Source organism: Triturus cristatus, chromosome 4_1 (assembly GCF_964204655.1).
Source record: "Triturus cristatus chromosome 4_1, aTriCri1.1, whole genome shotgun sequence".
In the NCBI taxonomy this organism is placed as follows: domain Eukaryota; kingdom Metazoa; phylum Chordata; class Amphibia; order Caudata; family Salamandridae; genus Triturus; species Triturus cristatus.
In genome coordinates, this window is record NC_140585.1 from 105121988 (window position 1) to 105142257 (window position 20270).

At 42.8% G+C, this 20270-nt stretch overlaps 3 non-coding genes across 3 annotated transcripts; 1 reads left to right on the forward strand and 2 right to left on the reverse strand.

Annotated features, from left to right (window-relative positions):
* Positions 1-1896: 1896 nt before the first annotated feature.
* Positions 1897-1968, reverse strand: TRNAD-GUC (transfer RNA aspartic acid (anticodon GUC)). Its single transcript has one exon. It is a non-coding gene; the product is annotated as a tRNA-Asp (tRNA).
* Positions 1969-4728: 2760 nt separating this feature from the next.
* Positions 4729-4800, reverse strand: TRNAE-UUC (transfer RNA glutamic acid (anticodon UUC)). Its single transcript has one exon. It is a non-coding gene; the product is annotated as a tRNA-Glu (tRNA).
* Positions 4801-5485: 685 nt separating this feature from the next.
* On the forward strand, positions 5486-5558 carry TRNAR-UCG (transfer RNA arginine (anticodon UCG)). Its single transcript has one exon. It is a non-coding gene; the product is annotated as a tRNA-Arg (tRNA).
* Positions 5559-20270: the final 14712 nt, after the last annotated feature.

A 20270-nucleotide genomic window follows, 5' to 3' on the forward strand; every position in this document is an offset into this window, starting at 1 on the left:
CTGGCTGCTGAAAAGAGGTAAGGGGGGGAGCCTCCCTGGATAATTTCTTCAAAGACTTAGAATTTTCCACAGAAAAAACACCCTCAGAGGAAGCCCTCTTCTTAAGGGTTAACCCAGTCCAAGCCTGATTCAGGACTCCAGGGGCCAATAAATCCTCCCTCCCTGCCTGGCACAATGTTCTAAGGGCTTCCCTGACTCTCTCCGCAGCTTCAGCCATCATAAAAAACTAATTAGCAGCCTGCCAGAGCCCCAATAAATCAAAGAGGCACGAAAAGCGAGTGTGCCTCCTGCCTACCTGCTCCTGGACCCCCAACTGCCAATAATTAGAACTCTGCGTATGAACGCCAACGTTCTAAAGCAGGCTCCCTGCCTGCACGTGCTCGGCCCTGGGCGATACCAAAGCCCGAAGCTGCCCGGGGGTGGACATTCATCGAATGCCACCCCCAAGCCCTCATTGTGAACAGGCTGTCACTTTTCTATCGGAGCTTACTATATCACCTAAAGAAAAATTGTATCTAATGAAATACTTATGATTAAAACATAAACAAAACAAAAAACAAAAAAAACAAAAAACAAAAAACAAAAAACAAAAAAAAAAAACAAAAAAAAAAAAAAAAATCGGGAAAATTGTTAGGATATGATCAAAATACAAAAAATAAAGCATACACTAAAAGACAAAAGTACTTCACCTTCCCAGACCAGGAATCAACCCAGACCACAGGGGTGAGAGCACCAAATCCTAACCACTAGACCACCAGGGAATGTTGAAGAAGATGTGAGGCACGTTCTTCAAGACACAGTGTGAGGATGAATGCTTATATGGGTTACGTGTACCACAAACACACATCATGGTAACACTCTCAAGCTACTGTTTACTAAACTTAAGAAAACAGCAACAGACACAGAAAACACACAACTTTGAAGCACACCATGAAGAACGGAATTTAAATACACAGAAATCTGTTAGAGTTTCTAAATGTCGAAGATGTACGGCACCTTCATAACACACAACAACTGGAGAGGAAAAACAGCAAGAGGGAAAAAACACTTACCATTCTAGGAGGCCAGCACATCTTCTCGGGGACCCTGCAGGTGGGCAGCAGACCTCGGGGACCCCTGCAGGTGGGCAGCAGACCTCAGGGACCCCTGCAGGAGGGCAGCAGACCTTCTCTTGAACCCCTACAGCTCGTCCCAGGGCTGGACAAAGCTTTCACGTGTCCCAGATCCGAGCACCAGCACTTCAGCCATCCCAGGTTTTATTTTGCTTTGGATGCTGGGTCCCCTCCCCCTCAGTTTAGAGAGTTAAAACGGGACTACAAGTCCCAGAATACACTGTAATAATCGGACCTGACTGGCAGTAATGCCTGGACCTTGGTAATAGTATCAGATCTCGGATGAGGACGGCGGTGCGGACACTTCCGGGTCGGTGGTAGTTTTGCTTCCACAAGGCGCCTGTAAGTTGTAAACCATTAAGTTTATAAAGATAACGAAGTTTCGCCTTCATATTAAACACTGTGTCAGAGCCCGCCCCATCATTTCATTTATTTAGCGTGAAAAACCCCACTAGTTTAGATACATTTTATTTATTGCATAGAACTTTGGGTTTTTTTGTAAATAAAACCCTCCATTTCACGTTTTGTGTTTTTCAAGAACGTGCACAGAAGCTTAAAATGAAAATGCTGCACCTTCCCAAAAAATGTCTCAGTTACAAATTGCCTCGTCATCGATCTTAAAATGTACGTGATTGCATTAGAAAATCTTTTAGTTATAGGAGATGATGTTTTTAATGAAAAGCGTCAGTACTCAATAGCAGGAGTGTCACGTTATAGATGACATGTAAAATAGATGACCCCTCGTCATGCGTTCAAACTAAAGACTGACTGTAAACAATATTGCCTCCCCGTCGGGGAATTGAACCCCGGTCTCCCGCGTGACAGGCGGGGATACTGACCACTATACTAACGAGGATTCCATATACTGCCTTCTGCTGAGTAGCTCCTTGACGTGTCCTTTAACCCGCCCCGTCCTGCCTGCGACTGATCCATCTCTTTTCCCAGCTCCTTGACACCAACACAGGGGGCCACAGGCTCAAAAACACACACATCCGTCTCACAATACACACACACTCCTCCCCACACCTCACAACAACCCTCCCACCTCCTAGCAGGCGCTCTCAGCAGCATCACCTGATGCCAGAGTTACAGCAACCAGCTCCCAGCGCTGCTTCAGAGGGGCCCCGGCCTGGATCTTCAGCCCCTTCTCCCACCCCCCAGCCGGAGGAGGGAGCCGGGGTGTGTGAGTGTCTGAGAAAGAGGCGCTTTTTATTGTGAAGCAGAGGAAAAAAAGAGTTTGCAAAAGTCCTTCGAGCCGGATTTGAACCAGCGACCTAAGGAGGTCAGTCATTCCACTACAGTCCTCCGCTCTACCAACTGAGCTATCGAAGGCTCGGTAAGTGACGCCTGAGAGCTATGTGTCATGCAGAGTCGAACTGGCGAGAGGAGGAATATTTTTTAAATTGTAAGATTTACACTGAGTAGGATTGCGAGAAACGTGTGTCAATAAAGAAAATAAGCAAGGAATGAAAGAGGGATTCGAAAGAAGTGAGGGGGAGGAAGAAAGAAGCTGGCACCTGGAAGAAATCAAGATTAATGTTTTATTTCACCAAGTTTTAGAGGGTTTAAAGTCTAACTATGCAGTAGTAATTGTAATATATTTCAAACAAAAGGTATCTGCCGAAACCCAGGATCGAACCAGGGACCTTTAGATCTTCAGTCTAACGCTCTCCCAACTGAGCTATTACGGCGGCTTCTGTTCCCAGCGTGTGACCGCTCTGGCTCCAGAGACCCTGGTGGTTTTCTGCATTATTGGTGAGTTTACAGGTGTTATTACCAGGCGTCCAGGGCTCTTATCACCTCCGCCGTGACACTGAGAGAAGCCTCGCTGGGGGGCGCTGCTCTCCTCCCAGCACTGAAGACCAGACACGGAGCTGGCATTTTAAGCAGTGACGTCATCGACCCCGTGACTCTTCCCAAAACTCAACCAAATCCAGGCAGGTAAAACTGCCCCCACCCTGAGGAGCCATCGAGCGTCACTGGCACCGGGACCCGCCTGTGATGGGTGGATGTTGTTAGCAATGGGTCTGTTGGGCGGCTGCTCTGAACTCACACCCAGAGGCACGTGCCTCCCTGGACCATGGATCACAGAACACACACATGACCACAAACAGGATCCTGCTCCTGCAGGGGGAAGTGGGGCGGGAGTCCATCACTTTACAGAATACCCTACACCAAGCTGCTGTTTTATTATCAAAGTAGGTTTATTTCCAGCGGAAAAACGTATAAACCATCCAATGATAAAGTGTTAAACATTAAAAACACAATTCAGTCTATTCCACATCTTCCATGAAATCCATTAAACCCTCCTCACATCACTGCGGACCCCCCATCATCGGGACTCTTCCAATGAGACATCACTTCACTCTTGGTGACAATGTACAACTTTTGTATAATTGTGTATAATGATAATATCTTGTTAATTTCAGTGCTGGACAGGCAGAAAATACGGTTTTTTAGCACGAGCAGCACATGGCTGTGCAGGACTGCATGTATGCAGCGTATTTCCACTATTTGCACGTTCTCGAAGCGCTATAGAAGCTGAGTGCCCTTTCTAGCTCAGGGGTTCATGTTTATCAATCAATCAGTAGATTTGTAGAGCGCTTCTTGTCACCCGTGGGGGTTTCCAGGCGCTGGCAGGGACCAGAGTGGACCCTTGATCTATGCATTTTCTTTGCCTCTCAGATTGTCTACACGTGAGTCTGGGCCCGGTAAGGTTGCGTCACACCATCACTCTTCTAAAACCACTTTCTACCCTGTCACACTGTCCTCAAGAGGAATTTTATCAATTTAAAGACGAGTATCTTGAACATCCGATGCTGTTCAAGCCCAGAGGATTCTCCCACTGCCCCTGGACTCCCACAAAGCCTCGAGGACACGTTTGTAGAGTGGAGAATACTTGATTGTACCGCCATCTTCATGTGTAACATACTACGCGCCTTTTTTTCACTTCACCCTTGAGCGCTATATTGGTGGTATCGCCTGTGCACCTTCACCTGTGTCATTTCTAGTTTTCCTGCCCCCCCCCCCAAAATTCAATAAGTATATATACATTATTGATTTTCAATGTCTGATCTCACAGTCTCCTCGCTAGTCGGATCTATAATTTTCTGATTGAATTGCTGCTTGTGTTGATTGCTTTCGTCATTTCCTGTAAATCTTCGGGGTCACTTAGCTGCGATCAACATCCCCCAATATCTTAGAGGTCTGAAGGTTCCACAAACCATTACAATAAACTCAGACCAGGCCCCTCTGTGAATACTATTGTGTGAGACGTGACAGGGCCCTTCTTTCATGCCACTAAAAAGCGACTTTTCACCCTTGTCGTGGCCTGCGCGGTGCCTTCTTTGGATGGGTGATGGAGGGTAGAAGACAAACCTCAAGGCGCTTCTGGGAGGACGAAGTGATCAGCGACTCCTCTTGTGAAACTCTCCTTCACTTTTACACTTACAACAGTGCAGGAAAGGGGTGTGGAGATCAGTGAGATTTATACGCGGTGGTTTCTGGGTAATATGCCGAAGGTATAAACATACAGAGTGAAGGAAGTGGAAATAAAATAAAGTAAAATTTGTGTAAACCATTTGTATTCTTAAAAATGTAACTGTAAAAATGGATCTTCCCATACCGGGAGTCGAACCCGGGCCGCCTGGGTGAAAACCAGGAATCCTAACCGCTAGACCATATGGGAGGTGTGAGACTGCAATCTGGGCTCAGAGTATTTGTATTGTAAATGAGGGTATCCGCGGGCAGTGTGTTCATCAGTGTTGAATAAACCACGACTTTCTAAATAAAGACAATAGCAAAGAATAGAGATAAACTCAGCTTCTCTGAGTCAGGGTGTGTGGGATCAGCTTGGTCATTTCCGCTCTGTACAGGAATAAAACACGCAGACTGCTGCAGGAACACACGCCTTGGAGGAAGGAAACAGCAAAGATACAGGGTCAGCGAGGGAGGAATGTAAACAGAGGCGACGAGCACCTAAACCACTGAGGGTGAAAAGAAGAATAAGACTGGCAGAGAAAAGAATGAGAAAAACACACACTTAGAAGAAAAGAATAGAGACAAAACGGATACACAGGAGAGCGGAAGTCAACAAACTGCCCTTGTGATCTTGAGCACACGCGAGGATGAGCCCCATTTAGAAATACTACACACACTACAAGGACGGGTTATCAAAACGTAACCTCTCGATCCTCTAGCAGCGGGGGACAGTAAGCACCGGTGTGGAGCGGACACACATAGCGCCTGTACACAAGTACTTGTGAGTAGAAGGTGCAGCGCCCGGAGAGTACCCTCTCCGTCCGTGGACAGTTACCAAGGGCCACGGATGCTCCCGGCAGCCGCGAGTAGCACTTGCGGCGTTTCACCATAGTGACCGCGTGGCCTAATGGATAAGGCGTCTGACTTCGAATCAGAAGATTGAGGGTTCGAGTCCCTTCGTGGTCGGGGCTCTTTTACCTACTACTGAAAAGACATTTTATGAAATCTACAATCCTGCGCACATTTAAATGTTTTTGTTTTTAAATCTATGCAGGATGCTACTAAGGAGGTGCTGATTCTGACAAATGCACACAAAACCTCATTTCATTCATAAACTTTCTGCAAATTCCTAATTTGTAACTCTTTTTCACAACACTGCACAGTGTCCCTCACTAAAGCACTGTAAAGCGTCCCTCAGTAAAGCATGCATGGTGTCCTTGTCTAAACAACTGCACAGCCCCCCTCACTAAAGCACAGCGTCCCTCACTAAATCACTGCACAGTGTCCCTCACTAAATCACTGCACAGCGTCCCTCACTAAATCACTGCTTGGTGTCCCTCACTAAAGCATTGTACAGCGTCCCTCTCTAAAGCACTGCACAGTGGCTTTCACTAAACCACTGCACTGTGTCCCTCATAAAGAACTTCACAGTGTCCCTCACTAAATCGCTGCACAGGGTCCCTCACTAAATCACTGCACGGTGTCCCTCACTAAATCACTGAATGGTATCTATTACTAAATCACTGCATGGTCTCGCTCACTAAAGCATTGTACAGCGTCCCTCACTAAAGCACTGCACAGAGTGGCTTTTACTAAAGCACTGCACTGTGTCCCTCACTAAAGAACTGCCTAGTGTCCCTCAATAAAGCACCGCACTGTGTTCCTCAATAAAGCACTGCACAGCGTCCTTCACTAAAGCACTCCGCAGAGTAGCTTTCACTCTCGGCAGCTGGTTCTCAAAGGCAACACGTGCAGCACATGTTGCACCTGTTCCAAGCAGGGCGCTTCACTGAGGTGTTGCAGGTGCGGCGCATTGACCCTTTGTTCTGAGTTAATTATCAGTGTGAAGCTACCTCATTCTCACTCTTCTACTGATTTTTTCTTGTCTCCAAGAAAAAAGGAGAAACTCAGAAACTGGCTCTATGTTGCATTTGAAAAGGTGCCAAGCATGGCCACTGGAATTGCACACTTCTGTGGTCTGCACACTTTCCGCAAAATGATGGAGTTACTGCACTTGGCTCATAATCGATTTCATACTTCAACAAGAGGAATGTTGTTTCATACAGGGCAAAAAAGAAAGCGCCCCACATGAGGCTACAGTGTGGCGGATCCTTTGCAAAAGGTAACTGGTCACCTTTCAAGTGCTGATTGCTGTATTCAGGTATTCAGCTGAACTCTTAGCCCATGGCAGTGATGGAGCAAGGTTTCGTGAAAAGAGACTTGCTCGGATGCAATCCACTCGTTTAACTTACTAACAAAGTTATTAACAAAGTGTTGTGAATAACTAATACGCACTACTAATACGCACTACATGAACATGCGGGTTAGTGAAGCTTGCGTATATGTGTACTAATGTGGATAACAATGAAGATGGACTAATACCGCTTTAAAACGGGGAACTGTTGTGCACATGCGTCAACTGCATCTACATAGTATGATGTATTAATGCTTGGAGGGAAATTCTGGCACATGAGCAGAAGACACTAAAATGGAGTCTTGAAGACTCGCGTGCAGGGCATCTGCTTACTTGAAATGAAAACAAGCTATTTTACTAATACTAATGCAGGAAATGTATTAATAAGTAAAGGGGAACACAGTAGAGGTGGGTGGTATACAGTGCGACCATTTTATTTGTGAAATTAACATCCGTCTTTCTGACTTTTGGGCCTCTCTCGTATAACTGGATTAAGCTGAGTAACGTGAAGTCTGCGCACGTCTACTGAAAGGGAGCCCGGAACGATGACTGAGACATTGAATGCGAGCCAAAGGACAAGTGTTACAGCATGAGAACGGATGGTGCAGAGTTCAACAATGCAGACTCGTATTCAAAATGTTTTTAAACTGTTTCAAAGTGAACTAAGAAAGCGTGTGGGAATCCAAATTATGAATACAAATTAAGGGGATGGGTTTACGAACAATAGTTGAACTAATTTGTGTGACATGGAAGCATGGTGTGATGGAGCTTCCCCCCTTGCCTGACCAATGATATTTCGTATTTTTACGATATTAAAACTTTAGTGGGTGGAACATGAAGAAACGAAAGGTATAATTAAGATAGCTTTAGTTACTTAGAGGAGAATTGCTGGAGAGATGCAGTGAGATGCTGAGTTGCTGATGAAGAGCCGAATGCAGAACCTGAAGCAGAACCTTCTATCCTAATTTAATTGGGTTAAATCAGAAGATCGCGGAAGAATCTCGAGGAGGAAGAGAGTGTCAGAGAGGGGTGCGACGCAATCGTCAGTATTCTAGAGCAGTCATCTATCCTGTCCTGAATCCTGTCCTGAAGTCTTTGTCCCTGACCTATTCCCGGGGACCCTTACCAGGGGGATGGTCTTTCACACCATTCTTGGCAAATATAATTACTCGTTATTTGCAAATGTTCTTTTCTCTCTGTCCTCTCCTTTGTGAGCATTGATTATTGTTTGAGTCCGAGGTAAATGTTGTTTGGATTTAATGATTTGTATTTTCTCTCTTATGAATGTTGGTGATTGCACTGTATTTTTGAGATGATTCACATTTAATTTAGATAAAGATTTAAAACTTATCTGAGTCCGTGGTTATTTACTTTTAAATAACAGTTAAAGTTTGTTTTAATTATCACCATCAACTAGTTCAACTAATGGTCCATCGACCAGAGGAAAGTACTTGTTGGACTGTGAAGGGTTAGGTAAGTAATGAATGAGAGTATTGTATAAACGAATTGTTGGAAAGTGGGTTATTGGTAGGGGCAACTGTAGGTCTGCCACTGGCAGTAAGGCCACTAACACATGATAGGACTCAGCATAGGTCTGAGAAAATTATTCTTATGCTCAACCCTTGGTAACGTGGCTGCGAGCAGACAGGCTTAACTTCAAAGACAGGTATGTAAAGCATTTAAAAACACCATTTCAGTAAATACTTAAGACACAACACATAATAAAAATCCAACACTAATTTATAAAAATAGGAAATATTTTTATCTTTAAAATGACACCAAAATGACAAAAATCCAATGTAGGGAACCAAAGATATACAGTTTCAAAGATTTAATAAAATATAGCACTTAGAAGATTATTGCACCATATTGTGATACCTGCTCGCGATAGACCGGTCCAAAGTCAAAAAATTTCAGGCCGGGCGCGATGGAGCCCTGAGCGGCAACAGCTCGCGGCAGGTTCCGGTCTCAGTTTCTACCTTCACACTTAGAAACTTTTCTGGAGTTTTTCTTCCTGAGGGCCCTTAAAGCTCCCAGCCAGTCTGGATCTGGTGATGGTTCGCTGGCTTGACTTGTGACGAGGTCCTGGCCAACTTCCCTGGAGCGGACTTAAAACATTTCTCAAGATCTCTTCAGTGGGGAAACCCAGGAAACCGGGCCAGCACGCGATGGAAGTTGGACCCATGGAGCTTTTAGCGGGAGTAACCTGGATGGCTTGTCCGGATTGCGGTTGAAGGCAGGCAGCCTGGCTGGCCAGGTTGAGTCGGTCCCTCTATGGATCTTTTTTTCAAAGTTGCTCCAAACTTCTCCAAACTTCTTGAACTTCTTCCTGAAGTTCCTCAAGGGCTCCCAAAGTGTCTCAAACTTACTCCAAGGGTCTGAAAGCTCCAAGATGGTCCTTGAAAGTTGAGGAAGTCAGTTCCCACAATCCACTGGTACAAAACCCTTACAAATCCACTGATGTTTCTCCAAGGTGTAGATTTAGTTGGTGATGTTCCAGATGGATGTATGATGTTACAACGCATACTTTTACAACGCATGCACTTACAACACAATTTTTACAACGCAACATCCACTACAACGCATTCCATTACATCGCATGACACTACAACGCATTTTTAAAAACTACCTTTACAACGCATTCCATTACATCGCATACTACCTTTACAACGCATACCATTACAACGCATAATATTACATTGCATTTAAGGTAAGTGTTGGATAGTATAGGGGTAAAAATTACTATTCTCACTCCAGGGGGTGCAACAGTAGGGTAAGTGTTGGATAGTATAGGGGTAAAAATTACTATTCTAACTCCAGGGGGTGCAACAGTAGGGTAAGTGTTGGATAGTATAGGGGTAAAAATTACTATTCTAACTCCAGGGGGTGCAACAGTAGGGTAAGTGTTGGATAGTATAGGGGTAAAAATTACTATTCTAACTCCAGGGGGTGCAACAGTAGGGTAAGTGTTGGATAGTGTAGGGGTAAAAATTACTATTCTAACTCCAGGGGGTGCAACAGTAGGGTAAGTGTTGGATAGTGTAGGGGTAAAAATTACTATTCTAACTCCAGGGGGTGCAACAGTAGGGTAAGTGTTGGATAGTGTAGGGGTAAAAATTACTATTCTAACTCCAGGGGGTGCAATAGTAGGGTAAGTGTTGGATAGTATAAGGGTAAAAATTACTATTCTAACTCCAGGGAGTGCAACAGTAGGGTAAGTGTTGGATAGTATAGGGGTAAAAATTACTATTCTAACTCTAGGGGGTGCAACAGTAGGGTAAGTGTTGGATAGTGTAGGGGTTTTACCCCTATACTATCCAATTCTTACCTTAAATGCAATGTAATATTATGCGTTGTAATGGTATGCGTTGTAAAGGTAGTATGCGATGTAATGGAATGCGTTGTAAAGGTAGTTTTTAAAAATGTGTTGTAGTGTCATGCGATGTAATGGAATGCGTTGTAGTGGATGTTGCGTTGTAAAAATTGCGTTGTAAGTGTAGTGCATTGTAAAAGTTGCGTTGTAAAGGTTGTTCCCCGTTCCAGATGAGCTCTTTTAGCCTGTAGCTTTCAGGGAGTCATCTCTTTATTTTCGTTTCAGCAGGATAATTCACAGGGCTGTAGTTTCAGATGGTGCAGTCTTCAGAGATCAGGCCGTAGAAATCTTTGCACAGCAAAACGTCTCAATGGGGCACTTCTTGCTTCAGTAAGTTTCAAGAGGCAGATCTGAGAGGCTCTGCCCCTCCCAGATACTTATTCCATGTTCTCTGGGTCATGCAGGAGGTCACTTCTGACCAATGGGAGCAGGGTAACTCCTCAAAGTTATGACCACATCCTGTAGAGTGTGGCATTATTTTGTTCCAGAGTTCATCAAATCTTCCAATTCCATAATGGCTGATTTTTCAGCAAGGAGGTAAGAGCTGGCTAAACACACCCCTAGGATGGCTAATTTACTTAGACTATCCTCCCTGCATCTGCTCATACCTTCCTTAATCCTACCATCTGCCTGAGGTAGTAAGTTCAGAGCCGTAAAGGACACTGGTTTCTGCTCGCCTCTTTGAAGACCTTGGTTTACGACTCCTCCCCTTTGCCTTGCATTCCTATGAAAAAGCACACTGCCCTCCCAGCAGAGCTGGTCAACCCCAGGGGCTCTTTATCACCTCTACAAGGCAGCCTGGCTAATCCACTTAAATCTGACCAATCAGGGCAGACTAATGGAAGGCTCGATTTGGATTTACAAACAAGAAAGTCTTATAATGTCTTGTATGTACACTTTAGGAGAAATTCAACAATATGATATTGTTGGATTTAATAATACCATTCTGGGGAGTCTTTGAATGGCATTTCTAGCCCTCTCATATCAAGAGGTATTAATCAATAACTTCCTACCATGTTAACCTATGTAACAGGGGATTTGCAATGGGAAAAATGACATGGGCCATTTTTCCAGCACCAGGACTTACAAAAACATATTTTATAAGTACTTGTCTTATATCTACAGGAACCCCACGCCATGTGCAACTAGGGGAGACTTTAGGGGTTCTGAATCTGTAGAAATATTGCAGAATCTCCCTCCACAGTGCTCCTAGCATCAAAGTCGAATTTGAACAGCACTTTACCATAATGTGGGGAGTGAAATGTGAAATTTCACTTTACCAAGGCATATAAAAACTCATTTTATAAAGGTGCACCTTAAAAATACCAGACCCTCCACCCCTCGGATACCTAGGGGAGATCCTGGGGGTCCCTAATATGCCAAACAATTGCAGGTTATCCATTTTTAAGTGCCCCAAACACCAAAGTCGAGTTTGGGCTCAATTTACTTTTTAAAAGCAGTCCTGGCACCCAGGGCTGTTTTTAAACTGACCTCAGGCTTCAGCAGTGCACACATGTAAGTGCAAAAAGAGCTGCTAACCTCTAAACTGCCATGCCCTATGGTACTAGGGACTTCTAGGTAGTTTCAATCCCCTACCCTAATATATATACTAGAGGCTTATAGGGTAGGTCATGCCAATCACAGGGGTACCACACCATGCCATTGTGTACCCTAGTGTATGTAGGTGTTTTAACTGTATTTTAATGTGTCTCTTTCAGCATAGCACTGGCCCTGGACCTGATTAGGCAGTGCCCAGGGTCAGTCAGAGTCAGTTACCACCAGTATCAGTCAGCAAAAAGTTGGGGGTGCCCAGGGCACAGGATGACTTTGCAACACTAATCCTAAACAGTTTGTGAAAATTAAGCAGAAACCCCCTTAACCGACCAGCGGTTTTTACTACTTGTGAGTTTATGGGCCCAGGTGAGTATATGGTAGTGGAGTATCTGTTGCTGGTGAATGGCTGGATCAGTTTTCTGGTAGCAGATTTATAGTTATTATTAACTAGTTTGGTGATAGATGTTGTTATTGATTACAGATTTATGTTTTAACAAAATAGTTAGTGTCTTGTTTTATGTTGTCTAGAAGCACAGGTACAGAGGTTGCCTGGGCATCCCGGGAATGGAAAAGCGGGTGGTGATAGATGCCACACTGCAGGAGGTTACTCGTCTGTTGTCATAACACTGAGAAGCTACGGAGGGCTGGCAGTGTTGTATTAGGGACTATATCATGTAAAAGTAGAGTGCTAATAATAGCAAAGGGGTTCACTAGTGAAACCTTGGTCTCACTTCCCAATACGGCTGACACTGAAGAAGTAACAGGTTCTCCTGAGTTTGAATGAAGGGTAAACTGGTTTTACTCGAAGTGAAGGAATTCTGGAATAAATCGTAATCTATCTTGGTTTAGTGGAACAGACAGAGAAGCAAATGTTTTTATGTTTTTACTAACAAAGTTTTATTTTGAGAAAAGTTAAAGAAATAAGTTAACGTATTACCTTGTAAAGGGAGGGTCAGTAGCAGGAATATACTGACGTCACAAAGAGCCGCGCTGGGATTGGTTTAAACAGCGGGCGTGAGAAAGAAGCAGATTGTAAAGGGAGGGTCAGTTGTGAGGAGCAATACTGACGTCACAAAAGGATGCCCTGGCATTGGTCATACCACGAGTGCGAGCCTGAGCCTGAGCCTGATTGGTTGATAGATAAAAGCAGAGCTAGGGTTGGTTGAAAAAGAATTGCATGTTGAGTCCTGATTTGACTGCGGGTGAGAGCCGTGCTGACATAGGACGGGACGAAGGGAATAGAGTTCGAAGGTATATGGAAGACTCTTTCCTATATCGTCCGTCTGAAATGTTTGGAGGATGAAAGAAAATGATGTTAATGAAGAAAATTAAAAATGCCTTTAAGAAAGTCAAACCTGTAATGACTAGAGAGGGAATTTCTATTCCGCCATCTAAGACACCTGCTTCATTTATGATGATGGAGAAGGATACCACACCTGTGTATGGTTGGAGAATTAGATGGAGTATACGAAAGGTGATGGTGTTTTGGCTTTTCCAGATCATGGTACTTTTAACCTAAAGATACTACAGAATTTGAGAGATAGAATGAATATGTTAAAACCAAATCCTAGAATGACACAGTATGACACAGTATGAAGCTTTGGATGACTGGGAGATTGAGGCATTTGATCGTGAAAAATTCAGAAGTGATCGGAGATTTAGAGAATTTTTACCTAGATATCCGTATGAGTCAAGTGGAGATCAAATTAAGCGCTGAAGAAGAGCTGTAGTGACAGAGGGTTTATATCCAGTATTAATGGCTGAAGAACAGTCAGGAGGCAAGTGTAAGGAAAAAACAAAACATATGAATATGACAGGATATGGTGAATCAGATGATGAACTATTGGAGGATATTTTTCATAAAAACCCTCCACCGTACCAAGAAGAACCTAGTAGGGTTACCCCAAGTGCACAGATGTTCGGAACGCCTTTAACCCCTCAAACTTTACATGATGTGTCAGTTAATAGAGTGTTGCAAGATAATGAGAAAGAAGCCTTAAATAAAACTAAGGAAGAATTAGTTCAGAAAATAAGCCAATTAAATTTAAATGCCGAAGCCTTGACAGTACCAGAGACTATTGGTCCTGTTATTCCATCATATGGGGATAAAAAGGTTTGCCTGAAACCTCAAAACCAAGTAGTGATGTCTTATAATCAGGCTAGTGAGAGTGATTCAGTCATTTCACTAATAGATCTCCCAATAATGGAACCTTTAGCAGAAACCCCAAAGAGAGTTTCACCCGAGATTTTGAAAGAAAAAGGGTCTACAGTTCCTACAAGAACAGGGGGTTCAACAACGGTTACTCCCGAAGATTTAGAGAGATGGGCACAGGGAATGGAAACACGAAACTCACAATCAAAGATTCGAGATATCAGCAGATTGAAAGTAGATTTGGAAGAAATGATAGCTGGTAATGTGAGCACAGAACATATACAGTGATGAGGAGTTGATATTCTTATGGAAGAGTATAACAAGAAGAGCAAAAGTATTTCATGAAAAATTAACAGAAGTTGCCTCTGAGATTGGAATAGATATAGGAAAAGCAAAATTATTGCAAAAACCATATAAAGTGGAGTTTACTGAAAAGAATTTAGAAAGTGTGAATGCTTCTGATAAAATATTACAGATAAAAGAGTTGATGAACATTTTGCGAAAGTGAGGAGACATTGACAAATGGAGGATTAGGTGGACAAGAAAGAAAGAGGAAGTACAAGCTAAAGAAGTGTCATCTGCATTTCCAGTGAGAGAATCAGATAAGATTGAGAGAATATGTCGAATGAGAGAAGGTCCTGGGGGTGGATATGTTCATGTTCCTTGGAGTAGACAAGATATTTTGTCATTCACGTAGGATTTCCCTAGGTTAAGAGAAAAACCCATTGAATGGTATAAACAGGTGGAAAGATTTGTAAAAGTTTCAAAGGTTCTGCTGAAGGATTTGGATGGTTTGTTTGATATTGCGGTACCTGCTGATATATGGACAAAATGTAAGATTACAGTTGATTGGCCAAATGAGGAATATCTGAGGGACTCCAAAACAGGAGCGCCATCAGAGGAGGTGATGAAGAAATATCATCAGGTGATTACGTTTTTGAAAGGGAAAATTTCTCCTAAAGAGACAGATTGGGTAAAAATAGATAGAACAACTCAGGAGCCAAGAGTCCGTACACCCGTACTATGAAAGGTTGTTAAGTTTTTAAAGCAGTATAATGGATTTGAGAACATTGGAGATAAGGATATGGGACATTTTGTATATCGGTTTGTGTATGGTCTGAAACCAGAGATTAGTCAGAGGATTCAACAGCACAAATTGTGCTGGCAAAGCAAAACCATAGATGAAATATTGAAATATGCAAAGTATTGTGACGACATTGAGGCTAAACATAGAAAGCTAAAATAGAAAATTATGGTGGCACAGGTGATATTGGCAGAACAGCAGGAAGCAAACTAATTTCCCATACTGATAATGAGATAAAAGACCAGAATCAAGGTGAACAAGTGTCGACTGGTGGTAAAGGACGAGGACGAATGAATAGAGAGGAAGCAAGGAAGACATTTCCTTGTCATACGTGTGGAAAGCTTGGACATTGGAAGAATGAGTGTAAAGTTGTCCAGAATAATAATGGGCCAAATCAAAATTTAAATCCGCAGATGCAGAATGAAGTGGTTGTGAAACAGCAACAGCAGCAGCATGTAGTTCCTCCACAGTATCAGGTGCTACAACCTCCTATGCCAAACCATGTGAACATTCAAAAATACAGTGCGAGCACCGGATTTCATGGAGAAAGTGGTAAGAGTAACCCTGTGGTTTCACAGTATTTTTTGCAGAATGATGATGAATTGGACTATATGCAATGACGGTACCTGAGGGGGGAGGAAGAGGAGTGCGTGCTTGGCGCATCTTTGCCGGTAGATCAGACGGGTCAATTTATTGATGGGAAAGTTGAAGGTAGTGACATCACTTTTCTATTGGACACTGGTGCTACCGAGTCTACTGTGAGAACAGCAGACATCCAAAACCTACCCCTCTCGGGAGAAAGTATCCAAGCTGTACGAGTGTCAAATAAACAGAATAAAACTCCAGTTACAAAACCAATGGAAGTGTATATTGGAAATTTTAAAGACATGCATCGGTTTGTAGTGTATGACTCAAGCCCAGTAAATCTGTTAGGGAGAGACTTATTGTGCAAAATGAATTCTACAATCTACTGTACGCCTGATGGTGTTGCTTTCCAAACACCTGACGAGGACAATGTTTACAAGATGATGTTAGCTAAGCAAGGTACAGAAGTGGATGAGATGTTTTCATTAGTAACTGAAAGTGAATTACCGGAAGAATTGAGACCCACAGTAAATCCAGAGGTGTGGGATTTTTCAGGAAAAGATATAGGACTAATGGTGAATGTAGATCCAGTGAAAATAGTGGTAAAAGAAGGTGCTGTTTTTCCAAATACACAACAGTACAAAATGAGTCCAGAAGTAAAAGCAGGAGTTGCTCCAGTAATTGATCAAATGATTAAACAAGGAATTCTGAAAGAAATAATGAGTAGTCCTTGTAATTCACCAATCATGGGACTCAAACAGCCTAGATAGTACAGAACTTGCAAAAAATAAACAAAATTGTAGTGCCTTGTTGCCCAGTGGTGCCAAATCCAGCAGTAAACCTTTATCAAATACCATGGAATGCAAGTTAGTATATAGTAATTGATTTGTGCCAAGCATTCTTTTCCAATTCCTTTACACCCAGACAGCCAGTATCGTTTCGCCTTTCGGTTTGAAGATCGTATTTCGGCATGGTGCCGAGTTCCACAAGGGTACACAGAGAGTTCCTCAATTTTCAATCAAATCCTGAAAAAGTGTCTAGAGTAATTAGTAATAACCGGGAAATCAGTTCTGGTTCAGTACATTGATGACCTATTGGTGGCATGAAAGACACAAGAAGATGTGTCACTGACACAATTGCATTACTGAACATTTGGCCAAGGTGTCTCCAGAGAAATTGCAGTTTTGTCAACAAGAAGTTAGATATTTAGGACATAAAAGAGAAAGAGGAGTTAGAAAAGTGACCCCGGAGAGAATAAAATTAATTAAACAAATGCAACTGCCTCAGACACAGAAGGAGATGAGAATGTTTTTGGGAGTGGTTGGATACTGTAGGCAGTGGATAAATAGCTTCTTCCTGCTAGAGAAACCATTGATACAATTGACTCGGAAAAGAGCAAAAGATCCAATTGATTGGAATGACGTATGTTTGGAAGCTTTTGTAAAACTGCGAAATTATTCGTGTGAGGCCCCTGCTTTGGGCATGCCTGATTATTCAAAAGAACCTGCGCTCTTTTATTGTGAAAGAGAAAATTGTGCACTTTCAGTTTTAACACAGAGACATGGATTGAGCCGACGTCCAGTGGCATATTTCTCTGCCACCTTGGAACCAGTGGATTCAGCATTACCTGACTGTTTAAAAGCAGTAGCTGCTACCTGTATGAGTCTGGAGCAAAGTGAGTCAATTGTGATGGGACATCATGTAAAGGTATACGTTCCACACTCAGTTGAGATTCTTTTGACAAGAACACGAACACAACACCTCACTCCTAGTCAGATGACTAAGTGTGAAAGAATGATTTTGGGAGCAGAAAATATGACAGCGATAAGATGTACAACAATGAATCCTGTCACACTATTGCCAGACCCATGTTGTGAGGAAGTGAAAGATGAGATTGATTATGATTGTTTGGATGTGACTGAATTATGTACTAAGCCCCGTCCATATATAAAAGAAACTCCCTTGAAGGAATTTGATCATGAATTGCTCGTGGATGGGTCATGTCTGAGACCAGAAGTAGGAGGGCTAAGTGCTGCATATGCTGTATGCAAAACATCAGGAGTTATTGAAGCATCCTGTTTACTGGGAGTCAAGTCTGCACAAGTAGCCGAATTGGTGGCCTTAACAAAGGCATGCAAAATTGGGAAGAAATGGAGAATAACCATATTTACGGATAGTCAATATGGTTTCGGGGTTGGCCAGCTCTGGATGCAGAGGGGATTTCTGACTTCTTCAGGATCTCCTATCAGAAATAGTAAAAATGTAAAAGATTTGTTGGAAGCGTCACAATTGCCAAAAGAAATAGTGGTTGCTCAAGGCGCTGCGCATAAGTCAGGAAATGACTATGTGACGGCAGGTAATAGGTATGCAGACCAAATTGCTCAATACTGTATGAAAAATACAATGGCAATTAACAGAAAAGTGGAAACAGGTGAAACCAGCTGCCAACTTATGTTTTTCTCAGTTCCAGAAACATGGGATGAAGTCAGACAGTTGCAGGAAGAAGTTGAGGAAAAGGAAAAGGAAATCTGGATAAAGTCAGGTTGTACAAAAAGGACAGAAGATGAAGTGTGGGTGCACGTAGATGGCAGACCAGTCATGCCAGATTGCTTACTCCCTCAAATGGCAAGAGTATACAATGGGACAACACATAGGCAGGGATTCAATGATCAGCCTATTCAGACAGAGTTGGTATAACCCGAAGTTTAGGGTAGTCGCAGAGAACATTTGTCAAAGATGCTTGATCTGTCAACAGCAAAACCCAGATAGAAAAACAGTGGTTAGATGGGAAAAAATTGGTAAGGCAGAGGGACCATTCACCAGGCTGCAGTTAGAATTCATTGAGTTCCCTCCATGCAACGGATTGAAGTATGTACTTGTCATAGTGTGTCTGTTCTCGAAATGGGTAGCGGCATACCCCACAAGAAGAAATGACAGTCTCACAGTTGCTAAATTATTGTTGAGGGAGTTGATACCTCGTTTCGATTTTCCAGTTACTTTGGAATCAGATAGAGAACCTCATTTTAATAATGAGATAATTCGATTGATCTGTGCTGCATTTGACATTGAACAAAAACTGCACTGTGCTTATCGTCCAGAGGCTTCTGGAATAGCTGAACAGCTTAATGGCACAATCAAGTCAAGGTTACAAGGTTAGGGAAGGTGTGTGCATCCACAATGCTAAAATGGCCAGATGCATTGCCTCTTGTATTGAGGGGTCTCAGAAGCATTTTTTTTTTTTAGTCCTCATAAGCCTCTTTATTAGGAAGACAAAACAAACGTTCTTCCTCTTTTGCACATCTCGATGGGCACCTGACGCCTCTGCCCCCTTATGCTTTGGCAATACGGGTAAAAGACGAAAGAAGGAGGAAACGTGTCAATTTGTCCGCTTTTTTCTTTCTCACTTTCCGCCAAGCAGAACTAAATCACAAATACCATAAACCTGAATACCTAGCGAGGCTAGTAGGCATAATCATAGGACCATTAAGAGATTACCTATTATTATTTAAATTATTACACCATTCAATAAAAGGGAGCCAAAAATGTACATCTCTAGTGCTCTTTCCATCTAAAGTGACTATATAATTAGCACAATGTAGCAGGTTATCTATGTTTGGGGAGAGAGGAGACACCCATAGTTTACAGATTTCTCTCCGTGCAAGTAATGCAATGTAAAAAGTAAGTCTCGCCTGATCTTTAGTAGATTTTACTTCAGGCTTCAATTGCCCAAATATGACAAATAAGACGCTTACCTTAACTTGCAGCTTAAGCGTTTGGGATAACATCTCAGTCACTTCATTTCAATAAGTTTGCAACTTTACACATTCTAAAAACATGTGGACATCATCTGCCTTCGTTTTACCACATTTTGGACAAGGAACTTCTCCTCTTCTCCCAAACTTTGACAACTTCAAAGGTGACCAGTATGCTCTATGGATGGAAAAGAGATGGTTTCTTCTCAGGTGTGCGGGCTTAACTGATTTAAATAGCATAGCCATAGATACTTGCCAGTACTTTTCCAGCGATGATTCCGGCAAGTATTTCCCCCACAACTCCATTGGAAGCGTAAAATCTCCATCTTCAGCTTCCACCAATAACCAGTAGATCATCGCCACCTCCATTTTTCGACGCAGTTGCAGCTTAATTTGAAACTCTAACTCATTCTGTTCCCCTATTTTTGTTCGTGGATCAAAGAACCATCTCTGAATTTGCATGTATTTAAATATGGAGAGACTAAAATTTGTGATCTGGCTACAGCTCTCCCAAGAGATAAGTCTCCTATCCTTTATTAGCTGGTCCCATTGTCTAAGGCCTCCCTGTAATAGGGGTTTAGCCAAGCTGTCTTTTGTCCACTCTGGAGAGCCGGGACTATCCCAGATAGGGGCTAGAAGACTATAGTAGGGAATTTTCAAGGTTCTTCTCACGTTGTACCAAGTCCCTGCAAACCCTTTCAAGATCTTCAACCTAACCTTTTTAAAGAATTTGGGGTCGGCATACTTAAAAATAAAACCTTCCTTCCCACCCGGTTCTAGGTTCGCTATTGTACACCACACGCCTCCTGCAATTGAGGGGTTAGGTGAGTTAAAGAGATACTTGCCATTCTTCAAGAGAAAAGCCCATGAATAAAAGAGAAGATCTGGTAAGGCAATTCCTCCATTCTCAATCCTTCTTCGTAGCTTCTTCCAAGCTATTCTTGGTCCTTTACTTGCCCAAATAAAAGAACCCAAGTCTCCTTG